The following is a 21,979-nucleotide window of genomic DNA, read 5'->3' as shown; positions in this document are numbered from 1 at the left end:
TACAACATTGTGTAGGATGGGACAAGCTAGGTTATTTATTACTGGTTACATACATTCCAAAATAATAAATAACGATCATGATAGTTTGGAAAACCCTGACAACATTCAAACTTGTACATAAAGGAGAATCAAAATCAGGACTCGATCCTGCTTTCCAAGACCAGCGCTTACACCAGCTATGAGGTTCGAGCACACTAACTGGTTCTCAAACTTGGCCCAGGTATCTTGCTTGGCCAGTGACAGGTTCGACCTCCCGACGGACCATCCTCTCCAGCACCCCTGAATAGACCTTACCAGGGAGGCTGAGGAATGTGATTCCCCTATGGTTGGAACTCACCCTCCGGTCCCCCTTCTTAAAGAGGGGAACCACCACCCCAGTCTGCCAATCCAGAGGCACCGTCCCCGATGTCCATGCAGTGCTGTAGACAGTCCCACAACATCCAGAGCCTTTAAAAACTCTGTGCGGATCCCATCTACCCCCGGGGCCTTGCACCAAATTACCTCAGTGAGTTCGACCCCAGAGATTGGAGAGTCCACCTCAGAGTCTCCAGGCCCTGCTTCCACAATGGAAGGCGTGTCGTGGAATTGAAGAGGTCTTCGAAGTACTCTCCCCACCGACTCACGACGTCCCGAGTCGAGGTCAGCAGCACGCCATCTCCAATATAAACAGTGTTGACGGTGCACTGCTTCCCCCTCCTGAGACGCTGGATGGTGTACCAGAATTTCCTCGAAGCCGTCCGGAAGTCTTTCTCCATGGCCTCGCCAAACTCCTCCCACGCCCGAGTTTTTGCCTCAGCTACCGCCGAAGCCGCGTACCTCTTGGCCATCCGGTACCTGCCAGCTGCCTCCGGAGTCCCGCAGGCCAAAATGGCCCGATAGGACTCCTTCTTCAGCTTGACGGCATGCCTTAACGCCGGTGTCCACCAGCGGGTTCGGGGATTGCCGCCACGACAGGCACCAACCACCTTACGGCCACAGCTCCGGTCGGCTGCCTCAACAATGGAGGCACGGAACATGGTCCACTCGGACTCAATATCCCCCGCCTCCTCCGGAACGTGGAAAAGCTCTGCCGGAGGTGGGAGTTGAAGCTCTTCCTGACAGGGGATTCTCCCAGACGTTCCCAGCAGACCCTCACAATACGTTTGGGTCTGCCAGGTCGGACCGGCATCTTCCCCCACCGTCGGAGCCAACCCACCACCAGGTGATGATCAGTTGACAGCTCCGCCCCTGTCCAAAATATGCGGCCGCAAATCCGATGACATGACTACAAAGATCATTGAACTGTGGCCTAGGGTGTCCTGTTGCAGACAATCTGTGTCAAGAACAGATGTCCAATAATAGAACACTGCTTGGGTTCAGATCGGGGGGGCCGTTCCTCCCAATCACGCTCTTCCAGGACTCACTGTCATTACCCACTAGGGGTGTAACGATACATCGATACACATCGATTAATCGATATAATGCTCTACGATTTATTGGCATCGATGCTAAACGTAAACATCGATTTATATCGCCGTGTTTGACCTCGGACATTAGACGCGACTTTATTTTGAAATCCAGTTCATTGTTGCTTGCTTCCTCTTTCCGGGAGCAGTGCCCCCGGCGTTGTTGTGTTGTGAGCAGAGCAGGCACGTGAAAGGGGAGTCGACAACTCGTACGCGGCTCCTGGGCTGGTGCTATGGCTAGTGTCCAAAAAGACGAGGAAATTGGCTCCGCTTTAGGCTTCAAGTCATTCTTTGGAAGCACTTTGGATTCTAAAGAAAAGATGACTCAACGGACAAGACACGTGCAGTTTGTAAATCCTGCCATGCGGTGATCAAATATTCGGGGAGCACAAATCTCGCCGCACATTTAAAGAAAAAACACGACATCAAAGTTCAGTGTTAAAATAATCACTTTGTATACTACAATAGTCTTGTAATTTCGTTAATAAAGAGTTTGCAGTACCTTGTTGATTTTGCGTATGAATTGTTATAAATCAGGATATTGTTCTATATTTTTTATTAAAAAAAGAAATATCGATTGTAGAGCACTATATCGCGATATATCGTGATTGAATCGCAGCAGGCTTTAAGATATCGGCAAATATCGTATCGAAGTTCTTTATATCGATATTATATCGTATCGTGACAAAACCCGCGATTTACACCCCTACTTATTTGTTCATGCTTCACCCGCAGTAATGCATGTAGTTCACGAGGCATATGTGTACCCTTTCAGCAGTCTCTATCCAAATACACAATGTAGGTACCTATTAAAAGTGTAGTCCCGATGAACATGAAAGGCAAAGATTGATAATTCACAAAGAACTTTCCATGGTCATCATATCTACCTAACGGCTGCGCCGAAAGAGTTGGGCCAGAAGAATAGAGCGGAACTCATGCAGAAGTGCATGAACACCACCTTGTTGAAAGAATAAAACCAACACAATGCATGAATTCAAGAAAAATGACATGCCAGCAAATCAGTAGGACTTCTGCTGTTGCCTTTGCGAGACCAGTTTAGATATGCGTTATCACGAATTTATAAATCAGGTGTGTTCGGCTCTGCTGAACCCCTGAGACCGACTCACCGAACTCCTAGAGTTTGACCGAATCCAGGTTAAGAACCACTGGTTTAGAGGCTGTTATTTCTGCAAAAGGAGGAACTACTAAATATTGATGTCATTTTTCTGATGGGGTTTCCAAATGTATGCACCTGCCTACTTTTGTTTAAATAATGATTGCACACTGTCTGCAAGTCCTATAAACTTCATTTTACTTCTCAAATATCACTGTGTTGATCACTGCCGTCATCGGCCATGCATGGATTCGGGCCATCTGATGGGTTCCTTTGCCCCCCCCCCATACACACACAGGAATTGGTTAGGACTTAATTAGTAAGTGTTAGGAATCGTTTGGGCTGTCCGTTCAGAGCAAGGAACGAGCCACTAGCCCCACGGGAAGTTGTCATTTTCTGTAAGCTTGTGTGTATGTAAATTTGTCATGGTCCAACGTAAGACTGTTTAGGGTGAATAAAAAATAACTGTAACAAGTTTATTCTGCTATTAACCAGATTCAAACTGGGGTTGCAGCCGCCTCAATGCTATATTATGGCCAATATGCAGTTGCATGTTTAGGGTCTTTTCTCTAGGATCTTCAGCCACGACACCCAGGCAGACCATGAAAGAATGTTGATATTAAAATGTTGGTGGAACTATCCAATAACTACGCAGATCCGATGATCCCTAAGACTTGAGATGAGACAAAATTGGAAAGACTATTTGTTGACAGTGTCTGTGAGTTACTTCAACCCAAAAGTTCACATAAACTACACACAGCTAATGTTGACCACAAAATGGCATGTGAGCTGGCCAGGAGTCCTGGAATCTTCTGATCTGTATACAGATGCGTTACCCATTGCTCCACGAGCCCCACGGGAATATGTGGCTTGTAAGCTTGTAACACTTTTGCAAAAATGAAAAAAAAAATGGGTGACATTATTTGAATATGCCATGATGCTTTATCCATTACGCCACTCGCCCTACAAGTTACGGCTATTGACCGTAAACTTGTTTGGAAAATCGTCATTGTCAAAAAGATGGCAGAATAGCAATAGTGAGCAAGGGAGAAATTCTTCAAAGTAATTTGATTATGCCATGACCCAGATTTTAACCAGGGTTGCTGCGGCCACAACGCAGAGTACTAACCACTATACGATCATGGCCAATATGCATAACTTTTTTTAACGCTACTGCATACACGCCATGATCGTGTAGTGGTGCTCGATTCGAATCCGGGTTATGGTTTAATCAAATTACCTTGTTGAATTTGTCTGCTGGTCACTGTTGCTAGACAGCCTTCCTTTGGACAATGACAGTTTTCCACACAAGTTTACAGTCCATACAGTCTTGTAGGGTGAGTGGCGCAATGGATGACACATGACGGCAAGTGATGAGAATCAAAACAAAAGATTTAAGAGACCCGAAGTAATGTAATATGCACCTCAGATGAAATCAGGCTAGTTGATCAACAGCAATGTGATAACGAAGGGATCATCTGGGAGTTGAACCCCGGACCTCTCACACCAAAAGCAATATTCATACCCCTAGACCACCGGTGTCAAACTCAAGGCCCGATGGCCAGTTATGGCCCACCGTATCATTTTCTGTGGCCCAGAACGACAAAGTGTGCATTAAATGTATGTCATACTAAAATTATAAATTGTCGTAACTTTCAAGAATCTTCTTAAAATTATTTTTGAAATATTTGAAAAGTTTCCACTCCTCTGATTTGAAAAAACAATTATTATTATTATTATTTTATTATTGTCAGTTTGTTTTGTAGCTTATACTGTATATAATATGAGGTGTTTATTTATTTGGGTTGACAGTCATAATGGCCCGTCGAGGGAAACTTTGACTACAATGTGGCCCGCGACAAAAAGGAGACCAACGAGCCTCAAAGAAAGCTTGCAGACCATGTTACATTCTGTGTAACATTGGCCTGTCAAACAGTCCACACAACGATAGACAACAGTGTTTCAAAGAAAAGCTCGTTCGGGAGTTTAACCCGGGTAATCAAAGAACCCTAGGCGAGAATCATTCCCCTGCACCAATGAGCCCCATAGTAGACCAGCTGACCCCGTTACATTCTGATTGGAAGCCCTGAAGACTGAATGCCAGTGATTTATGGAATAAATGGAATCTGGTTGGCCTAAGGCTCCCAATTCCCCAACTTCAAGCCCTAACGCTAACCCTAAAACCCTAACAATTAGCAAACCCTAATAATTAAACTTTAACCTGCTAACCCGCCTACCATAACCCCCTCACCTTTAATCTCTAATGCTCCCACTAAAGGTAGTGCTCTCTAAACTTGAAAACAGGCATATGCGAACCGGACCAGCAGATTGCCCCATTTCAGAAGTGTTTTAGAAACCTTTACAGACGGTTAAAATCCACATAATAGTTATGCGCGCATGTGCAGCGGTATCGCCCGCCCCCTCCCTTTCCTTTCTTCCGCAATTTGCCCGCTACAGCGCACAGTCCTCGTTAGTATAGTGGACAGTATCTCCGCCTGTCACGCGGAAGACCGGGGTTCGATTCCCCGACGGGGAGTTTAGTTCTTTGTGCGAAATAGGATTTAAGCAGGTTTTTAATCCATGTGCGTTAACCAGTGTTTGCAGCAGAGTAATTATATAGGCGCATTGGTTGGTATCATTACATCGTAAGATGGCGCCGCAGATGGCCACCTCGGTAAATCGCTCTCTGTTACTTTGTGTTATTTTACATCTTTTTAACCTCACTTTGTATCATACTTCCGGTTTGCCAAGTGGAGCGCCGCAGCATCACTAGAGAGACGATCTACATTCCTACATTTCTGTATGCTTTTCTAGTTTTTCCTCGCTTTTTACTCCACTTTTTGGAGTTTACTATTGTTGAAAGTCGCGGACCGTCAATTCCTGCCATTTCAATCGCGTCACTGTTTAGCTCTCAGCGGAGGCTTCGTGGCTGTTTGTCTACCGTCGCTCATCGGACACGTAAGTATGGCTGCGGATCAAGAGGTTTGTACGGCTTTTTGCACCAACTGCACCCTTCTCTCAGAGAGGTTGTCCCTGCTAGAGGGACGTGTCCGCCAGCTAGAGCAGAATAGTGGTATAACAGTAAATGTGGCGGACCCAGATGCGGACTGTAGTCAGCCTGCTAGCCCAGTTAGCATTAGCCCCAAACGGCTTGCTAACCACGATAAGCCAGTTAAGACGCATAGCCGTCCCAAGCCATCTCGGCCAACTGGCTCTCGCACCTTGGTCATAGTTGACTCCATTACCTGAAAAACATCACACTTAAAAATCCAGCCACAGTATTGTGTATCCCTGGAGGCAGAGCACCCGACATAGAAGCTAATCTAAGGGCGCTAGTTCGCAATAGGTCTAGTCAACAGCGTAGTTCCAACAAAACTAGCCACTCGGATATAGTGATACACGGTGGCTCCAATGATATATTTCAAGCATATATCGGCTCTATTGATAATCTTACTGCATCTATATCTTCTATATCTGCATCTTAATGCATCTATATAATTCAATGTGACATTGTTAAATGCCATCGATTCGCTACCACTATTTTTATGGGACTTATCTTCTCACCAATTTAAGAAGGCTCTGAAATCACCTCTCTTTGACACTTTCCATATGGTATGCCTTATGAACCTGGATCCATTCATTATTCTCTTTAATTATAGTTTTAGTGTGTTTTTTCCCTATTGTTGTATGTTGTATGCCAGGGGTCACCAACCTTTCTTAATTCGAAAGCTACTTCCTGGGTACTGATTAAGGCAAAGGGCTACCAGTTTGACACACACTTCTGAAGTAGCCAATTTGCTCAATTTGGTTTTCACTTTTTGTTATTATTGTCATTTCCAGCTCACATGTAAGTGTGATTTTAACAAGAATAGCATAAATACAGTCAAACCTTGAATTTTGACCACAATCCGTTCCAGAAGGCTGTTCGAGAAGTGAATCGTTCAAATTCCAAATCATGTTTTCCCATTACAAATAATGGAATAAAAATTAACTCATTCCAAGCAAAAAAAACGCCTTTTTTAAGCATTTGTTCATTTGCACATTTTTGTCCGATCGTGCAACTGCAGCGCACCGCCAAACGCCCAACCGTAGCGCGTCGCCGACCGCGCAACTGCACCGCACTGGTCGCAATATTGTGACAGACCCGTCGCTGAAATTTAGAAAATATTTTTAAAGTCCTGATGTACTATCCCAAATTTAAGTGGACCGCAGTGCGCAGGGACCTTAATTTGGTTCGATCACGCAACCGCAGCGCGCCGGGCGCTCACTGTTGCATTGCTTTAGGAGCGTCTTTGTGTTTTAGGATGGCTTTACTGATCCCACTTGCTTCCTTTGGAGGCATGATTAGAGTTGTTGCAATCCTCAGAGTAACGAGAATGTAATAACGGACGGAGTCAGTTGACATGCGTGTCCTCTCGTGAGGTTCGACAATCGAATTTCGTTCGACATCCGGAGCAAAAAATTCTCAAATTTTTTGTTCAAATATTGATTTGTTCGAGAACCGGGACGTTCGAAAACTGAGGCTCCACTGTAAAACAATGTAACATTAACTTTCGACGAGGATGGGATTTGAACCCATGCGTGCAGAGCACAATGGATTAGCAATTCATCGCCTTAACCTCTCGGCCACCTCGTCTTGCTCATATGGCGTCGACAACACGTTGTGCCAAGATACTTTGTGTGAAAATCCGACGAGTGTGATATGAAATGCTGAGTGGAGAGCACAATGGAGTAGCAACCCATCGTCTAAATATCTCAGCCATCGCATCTCATGCATGAGTTGTATGGGCGACATGATATGGCATGTACGGGGTAGTATAAGATACAAGGTAAAATGATACGATACTTTAGATGTGAAATGAAGAAGAGCTAAGCCACAAAAGAAGGGACATTGTCAGCAAAGAAAAACATTTTTTCAATGTTGTCTCACCCCAAATCTTTGGGATCATCGGCTCTGCGCAGTTGGATAGTTCCACTAACATTTTAACATCAACATTCTTTCATGGTCTGCCTGGGTATCTCGGCTGAAGATCCTAAAGAAAAGAACCTACATTTCTTGTATGCTATTGCATGACTGTATAGCCTCCGGCCGTCATGACTACATTTTACCGTGGTACCGTTGAGAGCGTCCTCTCCAGCTGTATTGCTGTTTGGGGTGGCGGCTGCACTGACTACAACTGGAAGGCGCTGCAGCGCATAGTGAACACGGCTGGTAAGATTATTGGTGCTTCACTCCCCTCCTTGAAAGACATTTACATCTCCCATCTCACCCGCAAGGCGACCACGATTGTGAGTGATGTGAGTCACCCCGCTCACTCTTTGTTTGATCTTCTGCTCTCTGGGAAGAGGTATAGGAGCCTGTGCTCCCGCACCACCAGACTCAACAACAGCTTCATACTCCAGGCTGTTAGGATCCTTAACTCGCTTCCCTTTCTGCGTAGCGTCCTGTACTTTCGCGCTATGCTTACTGTCTGCTGTATGCACACTGGCTCCGTTTTGCTCTTCTTATTTGTTGTGTTATCTGTTTATTTATTATTTGTTCATCACTCTTATTTATTGTTTGTGCCTTCTTGTTTTTATATTGTGTCGTTTACTTGTATGTCTATCGTGTAATATGTCTCGTCACCGTGGGATAGAGAAAACGTAATTTCGGTCTTGACAAGTGAAGAGATTGACAATAAAGCTGACTTTGACTTTTTGACTTTTGTGGCCGTAGCATCCCCGGAACGAATCTGGGTCATGGCGTATTTAAATTACCTTGCTGAATTTGTCCGTTGTTCACTGTTAGACGCAGAGACCACTGCTCCAGCAGAAGAAGCCGAAACCCTACAAACAGCAACCATAGAATCATCTCAACCACTAGACCGGACCCAGACCGACCCTCTATCGCAGGGGTCCCCAAACTTTTTCCTGTGAGGGCCACATAACCTTTCCCTTCTCTGATGGCGGGCCGGTGGCAGTTTGTAACAGAAAAAGTGTGACGATCGTAGGGGAGCTTAAAAAATTTATTGTTTTCCAGAAAGCCACACATAACCAAATAACGGTTATTTAATAACCCTTTCCAGGTTCTTTACAGAAAAAAAGTCAGGAAACAAATAATAACACTATTAATGAAATAAATAATAACTAAACCCTCTCTGAGTTCTTCACAGAAAAAACAGAAAATAAATAATAACTAAATAACTCTCTCTGGGTTCTTCATAGAAAAAAACCCATGGAACATTAACTTTCTGTTGTGCCATGCACAATCTTAACAGATAAAAGTTCAGCTCAGTTGTCAGAGCAGAACCTCTCTGACACATATGAGCAGTCTCTTAAAGTTCTTGTGTTCCTTCCTTATAATCCTTTTGTAGGTTCCAGTAGGCTTGTAGACACCGCTGTCTTTTTTGTTAAAGTTTGATAGTAATAATTCATTATATTTGTATAGCGCTTTTCAAGAACCCAAAGACGCTTATAGTGCGTCATAGTCTGGAGTAAAATTTGTTGTGGCAATTCTTAGGCGAGATCCAAGGTGTTGGTCTGTTTACCTCGATCTGTGACGGGTAGATGTTGACGTTCATGTGGCTGAACGTCACGTCGCGTACGTCGAGCCAAATTGGCTCTTTTAAACGCTCGGCACTGTGTTCACCCTGCTTTACTTGGGCGACATTTTAACGGAAGGATTCCAGGGGAAGGTTTGTGGGTGGCCTTAGGGCAAAACTGCATCTGAAAGCTCAGCGCGCAAATTACAAGAATGCTGTCGTCACAGCCCACGCTCTAAATTCGGGACTGATACAAATAGAGCGCGAGTGCGCCATGTCCGTACACGCACTTGTGAGTGTGCACCGAGCTTTCTGACACGGCTTCCGGTAGTAAATGCGCAGGCGAGCGCTTCCCCATCTACTGGGGAAACGCAGTCATTGCAGGCAAAATGAGAAAAAAAAAAAAAAAAAAAAAGGTTAATAATACAATTTATTCAGGGTTGGCAGGCCGGATTAAACGTAGTTTGGTGACCCCTGCTCTATCGCCTACAGCCGCCGGTACGGAGACCAACCATGCTCAGCAGCTCCCACACGCTTCAGACCCCCCCACCTCTCCAACTCCAGAAACCCATCACCCCCCCCTCCTCTCATCCACCCCCCACACCTCACCCTACACACCCCCAGAACCCCCCCCCCCCCTTCTCTCATCCAACCCCCACTTCCCACCCTCCTCCATATCCCTTTCTCCCTCCCCCCCTCCACTGCCCTTGTCATCACACATGAATGAGAGGATTGAACGGGCAAACATCAATATAGCCAGCCCCCATCGATGCTCCACCCAGAGTTCTAAAGAAAATTCCTCACCCAAAAACAGCAAGAACAAGGTCGCACAGCAACATACTCCAGAAGCTATCACAACGCTGATCACTCCTAGAATAAACAACCCTATCATCCCAGTTTGTTCCGTCCCTGGATCAAACCTGATACCCATCCGTCAGAAACAGCTCCAGAAATCAAAACACTCACCAGAACCAAAACAATTCGAGCGGCCCTGCTCAATATTAGATCATTAGTCAATAAATCACTTCTCATCAATGACCTCATTACGAGTAATGAATCAGATATCGTGTTTCTTACAGAGACCTGGCTTGATCTAGATAACAGAGAATATATCCTTAATGAATCAACTCCACCTTATTTCAACTGCATTGACGCCCTCAGAATTGGAAAGAGAGGGGGAGGGGTTTTCCTAATCTATTCTGATTTGTTTCAATGTAAACGGACGTCATTTGGAGATTGTCTTTCGTTTGAGTATCTTGGAGTTGTAACGAAGTCTTCTCCCCCTGTCCTACTTATGGTTGTATACAGACCCCCAGGTTATGCTAATAACTTCTTCGTCGAATTCTCTGAACTCTTCGCTATAATCTCCTTGGAACATGACTGTATATCAATAGTAGGTGACTTTAATATTCACATAGACAAACTCAATGATAATAACATCAAAGAACTAAACGACCTCCTTGACACCTTCGACCTATCCCAGCATATCTCTGGACCTACACACAACAGAGGCCATACACTAGATTTATTCATAACCAGAGGTCTTGAGTCATCTTTCCTCTCAGCAGTCGATATTGCCTTATCTGATCACTTCTGCATCTTTATCGAAATGAAGGTCACCCCTATAGCTCTCAGTCAACCACAAACCATTAAAAAGCGGCACTTTAATGAGGCCATTAGTACACTATTTATGGAGGCCTTCTCGCAGGCCCCTACCCTTCCATCAGAATCTGTCAATGACCTCCTAGATAACTTTAACTCTAAAACCCTAAAAGCTATCGACGCAGTAGCCCCTCTGAAAACCAAATTAATCTCTGGTAAGAAGAAAGCACCATGGACATACTCTCTCTCTTTAAAAGATAAAAAAGAGAGTCTAGAAAAGCAGAACGCAAATGGCGGAAAACTAAACTTCACATTCATCATGATATTTACAAAGACAGCCTTGAATCCTATAACCAAGAACTAAAAAATCCAGACAATCTTTCTTTGCTGACATAATCAACAAAATCACAAATGACGCTCGTACTCTCTTTGCCACCATTAACAGGCTAACAAACGCCCCCCCCTCAAATTGCCCCTGATTTCCTATCCACTGTCAAATGCAATGGATTTGCAACCTTCTTCAAGGATAAAATTAAAAACATCAGATTAGCCATCAGTAAAAGGACCTATGGCACCAATGCACCAACTGAAAAGGTGCCTAGTAAACATGACCCAATTTAATATCATTGACCAAAAACAACTAGAAGAAACAGTGCAAAGCCTTAAATCCTCAACATGCTGCCTTGACACCTTGCCAACAAGCTTTCTAAAAAATGTCCACAAATGCCTTGCCGCAGACCTACTGCAGATAATAAACACTTCTCTTCTTACAGGCATCTTTCCACGATCTTTGAAAACTGCTGTTGTGAAGCCCCTATTAAAGGAGCCTAATCTTGACCACTCCATAATCAGCAATTTCAGACCAGTATCAAATCAAGTCAAGTCAAGTTTATTTGTATAGCCCTAAATCACAAGCAGTCTCAAAGGGCTTCACATAGACAGAAATTGACAATTATTCTCAAAGCATCCCCTGCTCTTAAGCTCCCAAAAGGGCAAGGAAAAATTTAAAAACCCCTAGCAGGGGAAAATAAGAAACCTTGAGAAGGGACCACAATGGAAGGATCCCCCTTTCAGGATCACCAGGTTGAAATGGATGCAGAGAGGGCACAAATGATACAACATGAAAATCAATTAAATAAAAAGTGGATGTCCATGTCATAGCAGAGGGCTGCCGAAGGAGCCCTCAATTGTCCTGGCAGTGTCTTCGAGGAGGTTGAGTTGCAGTTCCCCCATCCTGAATTGGCCCACGAGAATCCAGATAGCCGCTGTCAGCATGGGTGCCACCTAACCACCTCCCCGGCCGGGGAGGGGGGAGGGAGGGGGTGGAGAGGGAGAGAAAACAAACTCCAGCCGAATCGGCCACTACAGGTTAGTTAAAGGCCATGTCATAGAAATGTGTCTTTAAACGTGTCTTAAATGTTTCTACTGAGGTAGCAGTCCTGATATCCATTGGTAGGGCATTCCAAAGCTCTGGAGCCTGAATAGAAAATGCTCTAGAGCCTGCAGACATTTTCTTGGCCCTCGGTGTCGCTAAAAGGGTAGCGTTTTGCGAACGAAGGTTACGAGACGGAACATAAGGAACAACTAGGTCGACGAGATATGAAGGCGCTAAGCCATGCAGCGATTTATAGGTTAATAGAAGAACCTTGAAGTCACATCTTAAATGGACCGGGAGCCAATGTAAGTTGGCTAGTATTGGGGTAATGTGATCAAATTTTCTTGTCCGAGAGAGCAGCCTTGCAGCGGCATTTTGTACTAACTGTAGACTTTTGATGCGGGACTTAGGAAGACCCGAAAAGAGTACATTACAGTAGTCCAGGCGCGACGTGACGAACGCATGTATGATAGTTTCCGCATCACCAGTCGAGAGGATCGGACGAATCTTTGCAATATTACGAAGGTGAAAAAACGCAATTCTGGTTATATTCTTAATGTGCTTTTGAAAGGAGAGAGTTTGGTCAAATATTACCCCGAGATTAGTTACAGTATCGCTTTGAGTGATAGTACGGTTATCTATAGTTATAGCGGTTTCCTTGAATAAGTGTTGATAACGAGTTGGACCAATTATCAACATCTCAGTTTTATCTGGGTTAAGACGAAGGAAGTTGAGAGACATCCATTGCTTGATCTCCGCAAGGCACTTCTCAAGATTACAACAATCCCGCGGATCTGTCATCGATAACGGCATATATAATTGGGTGTCATCCGCATAGCATTGAAAACTAATATTATATTTACGTATTATGTCCCCAAGCGGAATCATATAAATATTAAAAAGAATTGGTCCGAGAACCGATCCCTGTGGGACACCACATGTAACATTATAGAGCTCCGAGGACGCATTGCCATGGACCACTCGGTGCGTCCTGTTTGATAGATAGGAATGGAACCAGCCTAGCGCTGACCCTGAAATACCAACACAACTTTTAAGACGCCCTAATAAAATATCGAAGTCTACAGTGTCGAAGGCAGCACTAAGATCGAGTAGTAACAGTACAGACGAAATGTTTGAATCCATAGCTATGAGGAGATCATTAGTCACTTTAGCAAGTGCTGTCTCAGTGGAATGATTAGCTCTAAAACCAGACTGAAAAGTGTCATATCGATTATTGGCGACCATGTAATCAATAAGCTGCTGCGCTACTACTTTTTCAAGAAGTTTTGCTATGAATGGGAGGTTTGAAACTGGCCTATAATTACTGAGACAGTCCGGGTCAAGATTTGGTCGCTTAAGTAACGGTTTAATGATAGCGGTTTTAAAGGCTGTTGGCACTATCCCAGAGGAGACAGACAGATTGATTATATTTAAGACGGACGGTCCTAAAATTTGAAATAATTCTTTAAGTAGTTTGGCTGGAAGAGGGTCAAGTAAACATGTTGTTTGTTTAGCCGCACTAACCAATTGTGTAAGCCTTTCAAGAGACACGCTTTTAAAAGTTGAGAGGGTTGTTGCATGATCATCAGCGTTGGTAAACGGCGGGCTCAACCGAGCGATTGGAATGGTATTCTTGATCTCATCCCTAATGGATTCAATCTTTTGAGCAAAAAATTTCATGAACTCGTCAGCTGAGTGGAAGGAACTATCGGGGGTCGGCTGGCGCAGAGTCAGCTTTGCCACTGTATCAAATAGGTGTTTCGGATTATTTTTATTGAGATTAATAACTTGCGAAAAATATCGAGTTTTTGCTAAGATAAGCGCATCTTTATATTTCAGGAGACTATCCTGCCATGCCTGATGGAAAACCTCAAGTTTGGTTAGACGCCATCTGCGCTCATGCTTTCTACATAATTGCTTAAGCGTATGCGTTTCATCTGTGAACCACGGAGTAGGCACTCTACGGCGAGTTTTCAGACGTAACGGCGCCACAGAGTCAATGGCATTTAACAATGTCGCATTGAATTCATTTGTAAGATTATCAATAGAGCCGGTGTATGTGAGAAAATTAGTGGTTGCCGGCGACAGTATTTCAGATAGCGCAGTTGCAGTCATGGAGTTGAAATGACGGCTCCTATAATGCTGATTGCTCTCTTGTCTTTGACAAGGAACTAGAATTTCAAACTTTATTAAGTAATGATCAGACAAAACAGTAGTGTATGGCAGTACTGCTATATTTGAGGTTGCAAGTCCTCGGGATAATACCAGATCTATGGTATTTCCATTCTTATGCGTTGCTGCCTGTACAGCTTGCGTAAAACCAAAGGTATTGTCACGAACGGAGTGGAAGATGGAGCAGGGCGACCACGTGCAGCTTGGAAAAGGGTTTATTGCAGGAACTTACAGACTCGGTAACAGACATAACTTGCAACCAAACCAACAACAGATACTGACCGAGATGTGAGACAAAGGGACCGGGTGACATTAGCAATGAACCGACAGGGGAGTGACACAGAGACAGGACTTAAATACATGACTGGAAATGAGAGGCAGGTGAGAATGATCACACTGATTGAGGGAACACAGGAGGGGAGGGGCGACGCGAACAGAAACCATGGCAACCTAGCAAAACTGGGGACCAATCATGACAGTACCCCCCCCACAAGGGACGGCTCCCGACGTCCCAAAAATCCAATCCCACACGACGCGGGGGGGGCGGGTGGGCAGAGAGCCGCACCCGGGGGGCGGCGACAAGGGGCAGAGAGCCGCACTCGGGCGGCGGCGACTAGGGAAACCACCTCACTCGGCGGCGACTTGGGGGACAGAACTGCACTCAGCGGAGGTCCGGGGCCCAGGGCCACACTCGCGGCACACACTGTGGGCCTGACGTGCAATCGGCAGGAACTTGGGGAACAGAACTGCACTCCGCGGAGGTCAGGGGCCCAGGGCTACAATCGCGGCACACACTGGGGGCCTGACGCGTAATCGGCAGGAACTTGGGGAACAGAACTGCACTCAGCGGAGGTCAGGGGCCCAGGGCCACACTCGCGGCACACACTGGGGGCCTGACGCGCAATCGGCAGGAACTTGGGGAACAGAACTGCACTCAGCGGAGGTCAGAGGCCCAGGGCCACACTCGCGGCACACACTGGGGGCCTGACGCGCAGTCGGCAGCAACTTTGGGGAACATGAACCGCACTCGGGCGGCGACTTTGGGGACATGAACCGCACTCGGGCGGCGACTTTGGGGACATGAACCGCACTCGGGCGGCGACTTTGGGGACATGAACCGCACTCGGGCGGCGACTTTGGGGAACACGAACCGCACTCGGGCGGCGACTTGGGGAACACGAACCGCACTCGGGCGGCGACTTGGGGAACACGAACCGCACTCGGGCGGCGACTTGGGGAACACGAACCGCACTCGGGCGGCGACTTGGGGAACACGAACCGCACTCGGGCGGCGACTTGGGGAACACGAACCGCACTCGGGCGGCGACTTGGGGAACACGAACCGCACTCGGGCGGCGACTTGGGGAACCGATGGCGTCGCAGATGGGGCTGTGGCTTGGCTCGGCCCGGCTGTGGCTCGGCTCGGCTGTGGCTGGGCTCGGCTGTGGCTTGGCTCGGCTGTGGCTTGGCTCGGCTGTGGCTTGGCTCGGCTCGGCTGTGGCTTGGTTGCTTACCGTGGCTTGGTTGCTTGGCTTGGGCTTGGCTTGGCTTGGCTTGGGCTTGGCTTGGGCTTGGCTTGGGCTTGGCTTGGGCTTGGCTTGGGCTTGGCTTGGCTTGGGCTTGGGCTTGGGCTTGGGCTTGGGCTTGGGCTTGGGCTTGGGCTTGGGCTTGGCTTGGGCTTGGCTTGGGCTTGGCTTGGGCTTGGCCTGGGCTTGGCCTGGGCTTGGCCTGGGCTTGGCCTGGGCTTGGCCTGGGCTTGGCCCGGGCTTGGCTTTCTTGGGCTTGGCTTTCTTGGGCTTGGCTTTCTTGGGCTTGGCTTTCTTGGGCTTGGCTTGGCTTGGCTGCTTGGCGTGGCTTGGTTGCTTGGCTTGGTTTCTTGGCTTGGCTTGGTTGCTTGGCGTGGCTTGGTTGCTTGGCTTGGATTGGTTGCTTGGCTTGGATTGGTTGCTTACCGTGGCTTGGTTGCTTGGCTTGGCTTGGCTTGGTTTCTTGGCTTGGCTTGGTTGCTTGGCGTGGCTTGGTTGCTTGGCTTGGATTGGTTGCTTACCGTGGCTTGGTTGCTTGGCTTGGCTTGGCTTGGCTTGGCTTGGTTGCTTGGCGTGGATTGGTTGCTTACCATGGCTTGGTTGCTTGGCGTGGCTTGGTTGCTTGGCTTGGTTGCTTGGCTTGGTTTGGTTGCTTGGCGTGGCTTGGTTGCTTGGCGTGGCTTGGTTGCTTGGCGTGGCTTGGTTGCTTGGCGTGGCTTGGTTGCTTGGCGTGGCTTGGTTGCTTACCGTGGCTTGGTTGCTTACCGTGGCTTGGTTGCTTGGCTTGGCTTTGGCTTTGGCTTGGCTTTGGCTTTGGTTTGGCTTTGGCTTGGCTTGGGCTTGGCCTGGGCTTGGTTGCTTGGCTTGGATTGGTTGCTTGGCTTGGATTGGTTGCTTACCGTGGCTTGGTTGCTTGGCTTGGCTTGGCTGACGGAAGCTGGTGGTGGAGGGGGGTCCAAGCGCTGGTCGCTGTGAGGTCGGTTCATTCTGTCACGAACGGAGTGGAAGATGGAGCAGGGCGACCACGTGCAGCTTGGAAAAGGGTTTATTGCAGGAACTTACAGACTCGGTAACAGACATAACTTGCAACCAAACCAACAACAGATACTGACCGAGATGTGAGACAAAGGGACCGGGTGACATTAGCAATGAACCGACAGGGGAGTGACACAGAGACAGGACTTAAATACATGACTGGAAATGAGAGGCAGGTGAGAATGATCACACTGATTGAGGGAACACAGGAGGGGAGGGGCGACGCGAACAGAAACCATGGCAACCTAGCAAAACTGGGGACCAATCATGACAGGTATCAGTTAAAGTCTGAAACGCCGAAGTAAGTGGCTCTGACGGTAAATTCATGTGGATGTTGAAATCGCCCATGATAATTATATTATCCGCATTGGTTACTAGATCAGCCACAAATTCTGAAAATTCATCCAGGAAGCCAGAGTAAGCCCCGGGTGGACGGTAAATAACAACAAGATAAAATGACGGTAAAGCGGTGGATCGGACAATGAGAACCTCAAATGTTTTGAATACGTTGATCGAACGAGGCCTAAAACTAAGCTCGGAATTCGAGATGAGGGCGACACCCCCACCCTTTTTTCGAGGACGCGCCACATGCGAGCTCACAAAATTTGGAGGCGAGGCCTCATTAAGCGGCATCAATTCATTAGGTTTTAACCAGGTCTCGCAGAGACCAAAAGCGTTTAGATTATGTTCTGTGATGAGATCATTAACGAGAATGGCTTTCGTATGAAGCGATCTAATATTCATAAAACCAAGTTTAAGTGTAATTGGTCGATCCGGGTGCGTTTTTATCGAAGGATATTTATACGAAATGCAAGTAAGATTGTGTTCTCTAGGCCTGACATCACCTCTCAAATGTTTGTTAGCGCGGTGGGATGATACGACCGTGGGAATCTGATAGTAAATATTTGTTACACGTGTAGAATTATCTGAAACCGGCACCGTTTCCTCAGCAAAACCGGTCGGGGTGGAGTGATTGGATTTGTCTACTACCCCAGTAGAAAGTGCGTTTATGTGTACTGTAGCACTATTCAAACTATCACGCTCTAGTCTACACAAGGAGCTATGTGCATGCTGGCAGTCTAGCCTAGCGCTAGTTAACTTTATCTTAACAGACTCCAAACCCATCCTGACAGGTGGTCTAATCACCTGTGACCCGGCCTGCTCTAAAGTGACCTGTCATGTGTGGCTCAAACAGTAATCTATATTCCTAGAAAGAGTGAAGGCGCCTTCACGGTTAGGGTGAAGGCCGTCCTTCCTCAAAATGAGCAAATCTTCCTGTTTCAAGCAATACTCGAAAGAACTGTATATCAACAACTCTATGCCTTCCTATCCTCCAATAACATACAAGATCCCTTCCAATCCGGTTTCCGACCCCATCACAGCACCGAAACTGCGCTTCTCAGAGTTATCAATGACATCCGAATGAACACGGATTCAGGTAAAATCTCAATTCTAGTGTCACTAGACCTTAGTGCTGCGTTCAATACGGTTGACCATGACATTCTATTAGACAGACTGGAAAACTGGGTGGGTCTTTCCGGCAAGGTTCTTGACTGGTTCAGATCCTATCTGCAAGACAGGAACTACTTTATCTCTATCGGCAATTTCATCTCTGACCTGACCAATATGACATGTGGGGTACCCCAAGGCTCAATCCTAAATCCGGTCCTATTCAATCTCTACATGCTCCCAATTGGCCCAATACTCCAAAAAAACAACATAGCCTACCACAGCTACGCAGATGACACACAACTTTACATAGCCCTCTCATCGGATGACTATACCCCTATAAATACACTATACATTACCATTGAGCAAATAAATGACTGGATGTGCCAGAATTTCCTCCAACTAAACAAGGACAAAACAGAGATAATTGTCTTTGGCGCTAAAGCAGAAAGGCTCAAAGTCACTGCTCAATTAAAATCCCTAGCCCTTAAACCAGTGCTTCTCAAATAGTGGGGCGCGCCCCCCTTGGGGGGCGCGGTGCTATTCCTGGGGGGGCGCGTGTGACCCTGGGGAACAGGCTTTTTTTTTGGCAGTAGTAGAATAAAGTGTAATTGCGCGTTTTACTACAGCAGGGGGCAGTGGCGCTCTCATTGTTACTTCTGTCAAGTTTGCGACAGTGCAACATTTTACGACTTACAAGACAAGTTAGGATAGTCACGGTGGGGAGGGGGGGCGCGAATAGTTTTCTTCTTGCTAGGGGGGGCGTAACAGAAAATAATTGAGAAGCACTGCCTTAAACCAAAGGAACAAGTACAAATTCTTGGCATTATTATTGACTCTGACCTGAATTTCAACTCCCACATGAAACTCATAAGAAAATGTGCCTTCTTCCAGCTAAAAAAAATAGCAAGGCTCAGAGGCTATACATCCAAACAAGATCTTGAAAAATTAATTCATGCCTTCATATCTAGCAGATTGGACTACGGGAACAGCCTCTTCGAAGGCCTACCAAAGAAAGCTATGAAACAACTACAGCTCATTCAAAATGCTGCTGCTCGAGTTCTAACAAGAACCAAGAAAGCAGAACACATTTCACCAATACTCAAGTCCCTACACTGGCTACCAGTATGCCATAGAATAGATTTTAAGATTCTGCTAATAGTTTATAAATCTCTAAATGGGCCAGGGCCAAAATACCTCTCTAAACTGCTCCAACACTATGAACCTTCTAGATCACTTAGGTCATCGGGAACAGGCCTGCTAATTGTTCCCAGGTACAAAACAAAACATGGTGAAGCTGCTTTTTGCCATTATGCCCCCCATAGCTGGAATAAACTCCCAGAGGACATTCGATCTGCCCCTACCCTACCCATCTTTAAATCTAAACTTACCGTTTTTTTCCGTGTATAGTGCGCCCCCATGTATAGTACGCACCCCTAAAAATGGCATGCTGATGCTGGAAAAAGCTTGTACCCATGTATAATACGCACCCAATTTTTATGAATTTTTAAAAAAAAAATTTTAATTTTTTTTTTTTTTTTTTTTTAAGTCCCAATGATCGTCACACACGCAGGGAGGCAATGGGTCCCATTTTTCTAGTCTTTGGTATGGTCTTAACTAGGCTGGATGTAATTTTTTTTGTTGGCGTTGATTTCTCCGACTACCCGTAAACGCACCACCGCGCTCCGTGCGCGCACGGGACAGCAAACGAGCAGGTGATCGAGCAAGCGTCTGATACGAGAGCATTGCGGTCGCATGGAGCGTGTTTGAAGTGAACAGCAGAGAAGAAAGGCAAAGTGTTGTGAAATAAAATGCACAGAACGGATGCGCAAGACACGTCAGCTATATAACGAGCGAAAATTTAAAAAAATGTTGTACCCATGTATAATGCGCACCCCAGATTTTAGGACAATAAATTAGTTAAATTTTGCGCACTATACACGGAAAAAAACGGTAAAACTTTTTTATTCTCTTTTGCTTTCTAGCTGCTACTAAAGCAATGATGTTGTTTTTGTTTCTGTTTGTTTATTATAATCTAAAATGTTCTTAAATGTTCTTAAATGAATTTATGCCAGGCTCTGACCTGATGTGATTCTGTTCTATAATCTATCAATGACGTTGTAATCTATTTTTTTAAAATGAATTTATGTACCGTATTTTGCGCCCTATGAGGCGCACCGGGGTATAAGGCGCACCTTCAATTAACGGCCCATTTTAAAACTTTGTCCATATATAAGGCGCACCGAACTATAAGGCGCATAAAATAGAAGCTTTACTGCAACAAACTGAGGTTGACTAGGGTTGCGGTATGCACCCACTAGCCAATAACCAACGAGCCCTCTGTAAACAATCGCGTTTCTCAAACGATCTCCTATAAAATTATTGGAACTGACTAAAGTTCGATCTAACGCATTGGTACTAATTACATATGTTTCCCTTCCATATCGATCCGTAGATTTACTCGAAACATTAACAGAGCAGCCTATTTTGACATGAAATAGCCTCACGCGTATAGCAGCTATCATTATAGCATTAGCCATCCGCAATTTCCTATGAGCCTCAGCTCGCAATCTCCCATGAGCCTCAGCAAAGTGTAAACAATCGCGTTTCTCAAACGATCTCATATAAAATGATCAAAACTGACTAAAGTTCAATCTAACGCATTGGTACTACTTACCTATGTTTCCCTTCCATATCGATCCGTAGATTTACCGTTTTTTTCCGTGTATAATGCGCCCAAAGGTATAATACGCACCATAAAAATGGCATGCTGATGCTGGAAAAAAGCCTGTACCCGTGTATAATACGCACCCAATTTTTATGATTTTTTTTTTATTTTCTTTCTTTCCTTTTTTTTTTTTTTTTTTAAGTCCCAATGATCGTCACACACGCAGGGAGGCAATGGGTCCCATTTTTATAGTCTTTGGTATGGTCTTAAATAGGCTGGATGTATTTTTTTTGTTGGCGTTGATTTCTCCGACTGCCCGTAAACGCACCACCGCGCTCCGTGCGCGCATGTGAAAAAGGCGTGCGGACGTGAAAAAGGCGGCTCTGTATGGGAGAGACGTTGAAGAGGAATAAAAACACCCTTGGAACCCAAAACTTGCCCCTCGTCGTGACTCGGAGCCGCAACAAATTTCGGATTTGTGTAGGGTACATTGTGACAGACAGCAAACGAGCAGGTGATCGAGCAAGCCTTGTCTGATACCAGAGCATTGTGTTCGTATGGAGCGTGTTTGAAGTGAACAGCAGAGACGAAAGGAACAAGGCAAAGTGTTGTGAAATAAAATATTACCTGTAATACGCATTTTGTTATTTGCTGATTGCTACTGCTAATTAAACTGTGAATTGAAACTAATAGGAAGAAAACAACTCTCGCTCTTTATATAGCTGACGTGTCTTGCGCATCCGTTCTGCGCATGGGATCCATAGTGCGCATGCGCAGTTATACTGCCTCCGTATGACGTCCGGTCCGCGATGAAGATTTAAAAACAAACAATATTTGACAATAACACACCATCAAGGATTGCACCATCGCATCAAACGATGTGTCGTCAATTATGAATTTTACTGAGTAAGTGTGTTGGGCAGGATGGCTGAATGTGATGCGCGATTGACAACAAACAAGAAGAAAGGTGATTTCAAGTTTCATTTCGGGGGAGATTTGTCATGTCTCGTCCCCAGTTTTGCTATGTGTCTAGGTTGCCATAGTTTCTGTTTGCGTCGCCCCTCTCTTCCTG

The 21,979-nt window shown here is 45.8% G+C and overlaps 2 non-coding genes across 2 annotated transcripts; one reads left to right on the top strand and one right to left on the bottom strand.

The window, feature by feature from the left end:
- The first annotated feature begins 5,023 nt into the window (after positions 1-5,023).
- trnad-guc (transfer RNA aspartic acid (anticodon GUC)) lies at positions 5,024-5,095 on the top strand. Its single transcript has one exon. It is a non-coding gene; the product is annotated as a tRNA-Asp (tRNA).
- A 2,018-nt stretch (positions 5,096-7,113) lies between these two features.
- On the bottom strand, positions 7,114-7,195 carry trnas-gcu (transfer RNA serine (anticodon GCU)). Its single transcript has one exon. It is a non-coding gene; the product is annotated as a tRNA-Ser (tRNA).
- Between the last annotated feature and the right edge of the window lie 14,784 nt (positions 7,196-21,979).

The sequence above is a fragment of the Syngnathus typhle genome, unplaced genomic scaffold, assembly GCF_033458585.1.
Source record: "Syngnathus typhle isolate RoL2023-S1 ecotype Sweden unplaced genomic scaffold, RoL_Styp_1.0 HiC_scaffold_117, whole genome shotgun sequence".
Classification (NCBI taxonomy): Eukaryota; Metazoa; Chordata; class Actinopteri; order Syngnathiformes; family Syngnathidae; genus Syngnathus; species Syngnathus typhle.
Note: the sequence above shows the minus strand (reverse complement) of the source record. Positions and strands in the feature narration are given on the sequence as shown.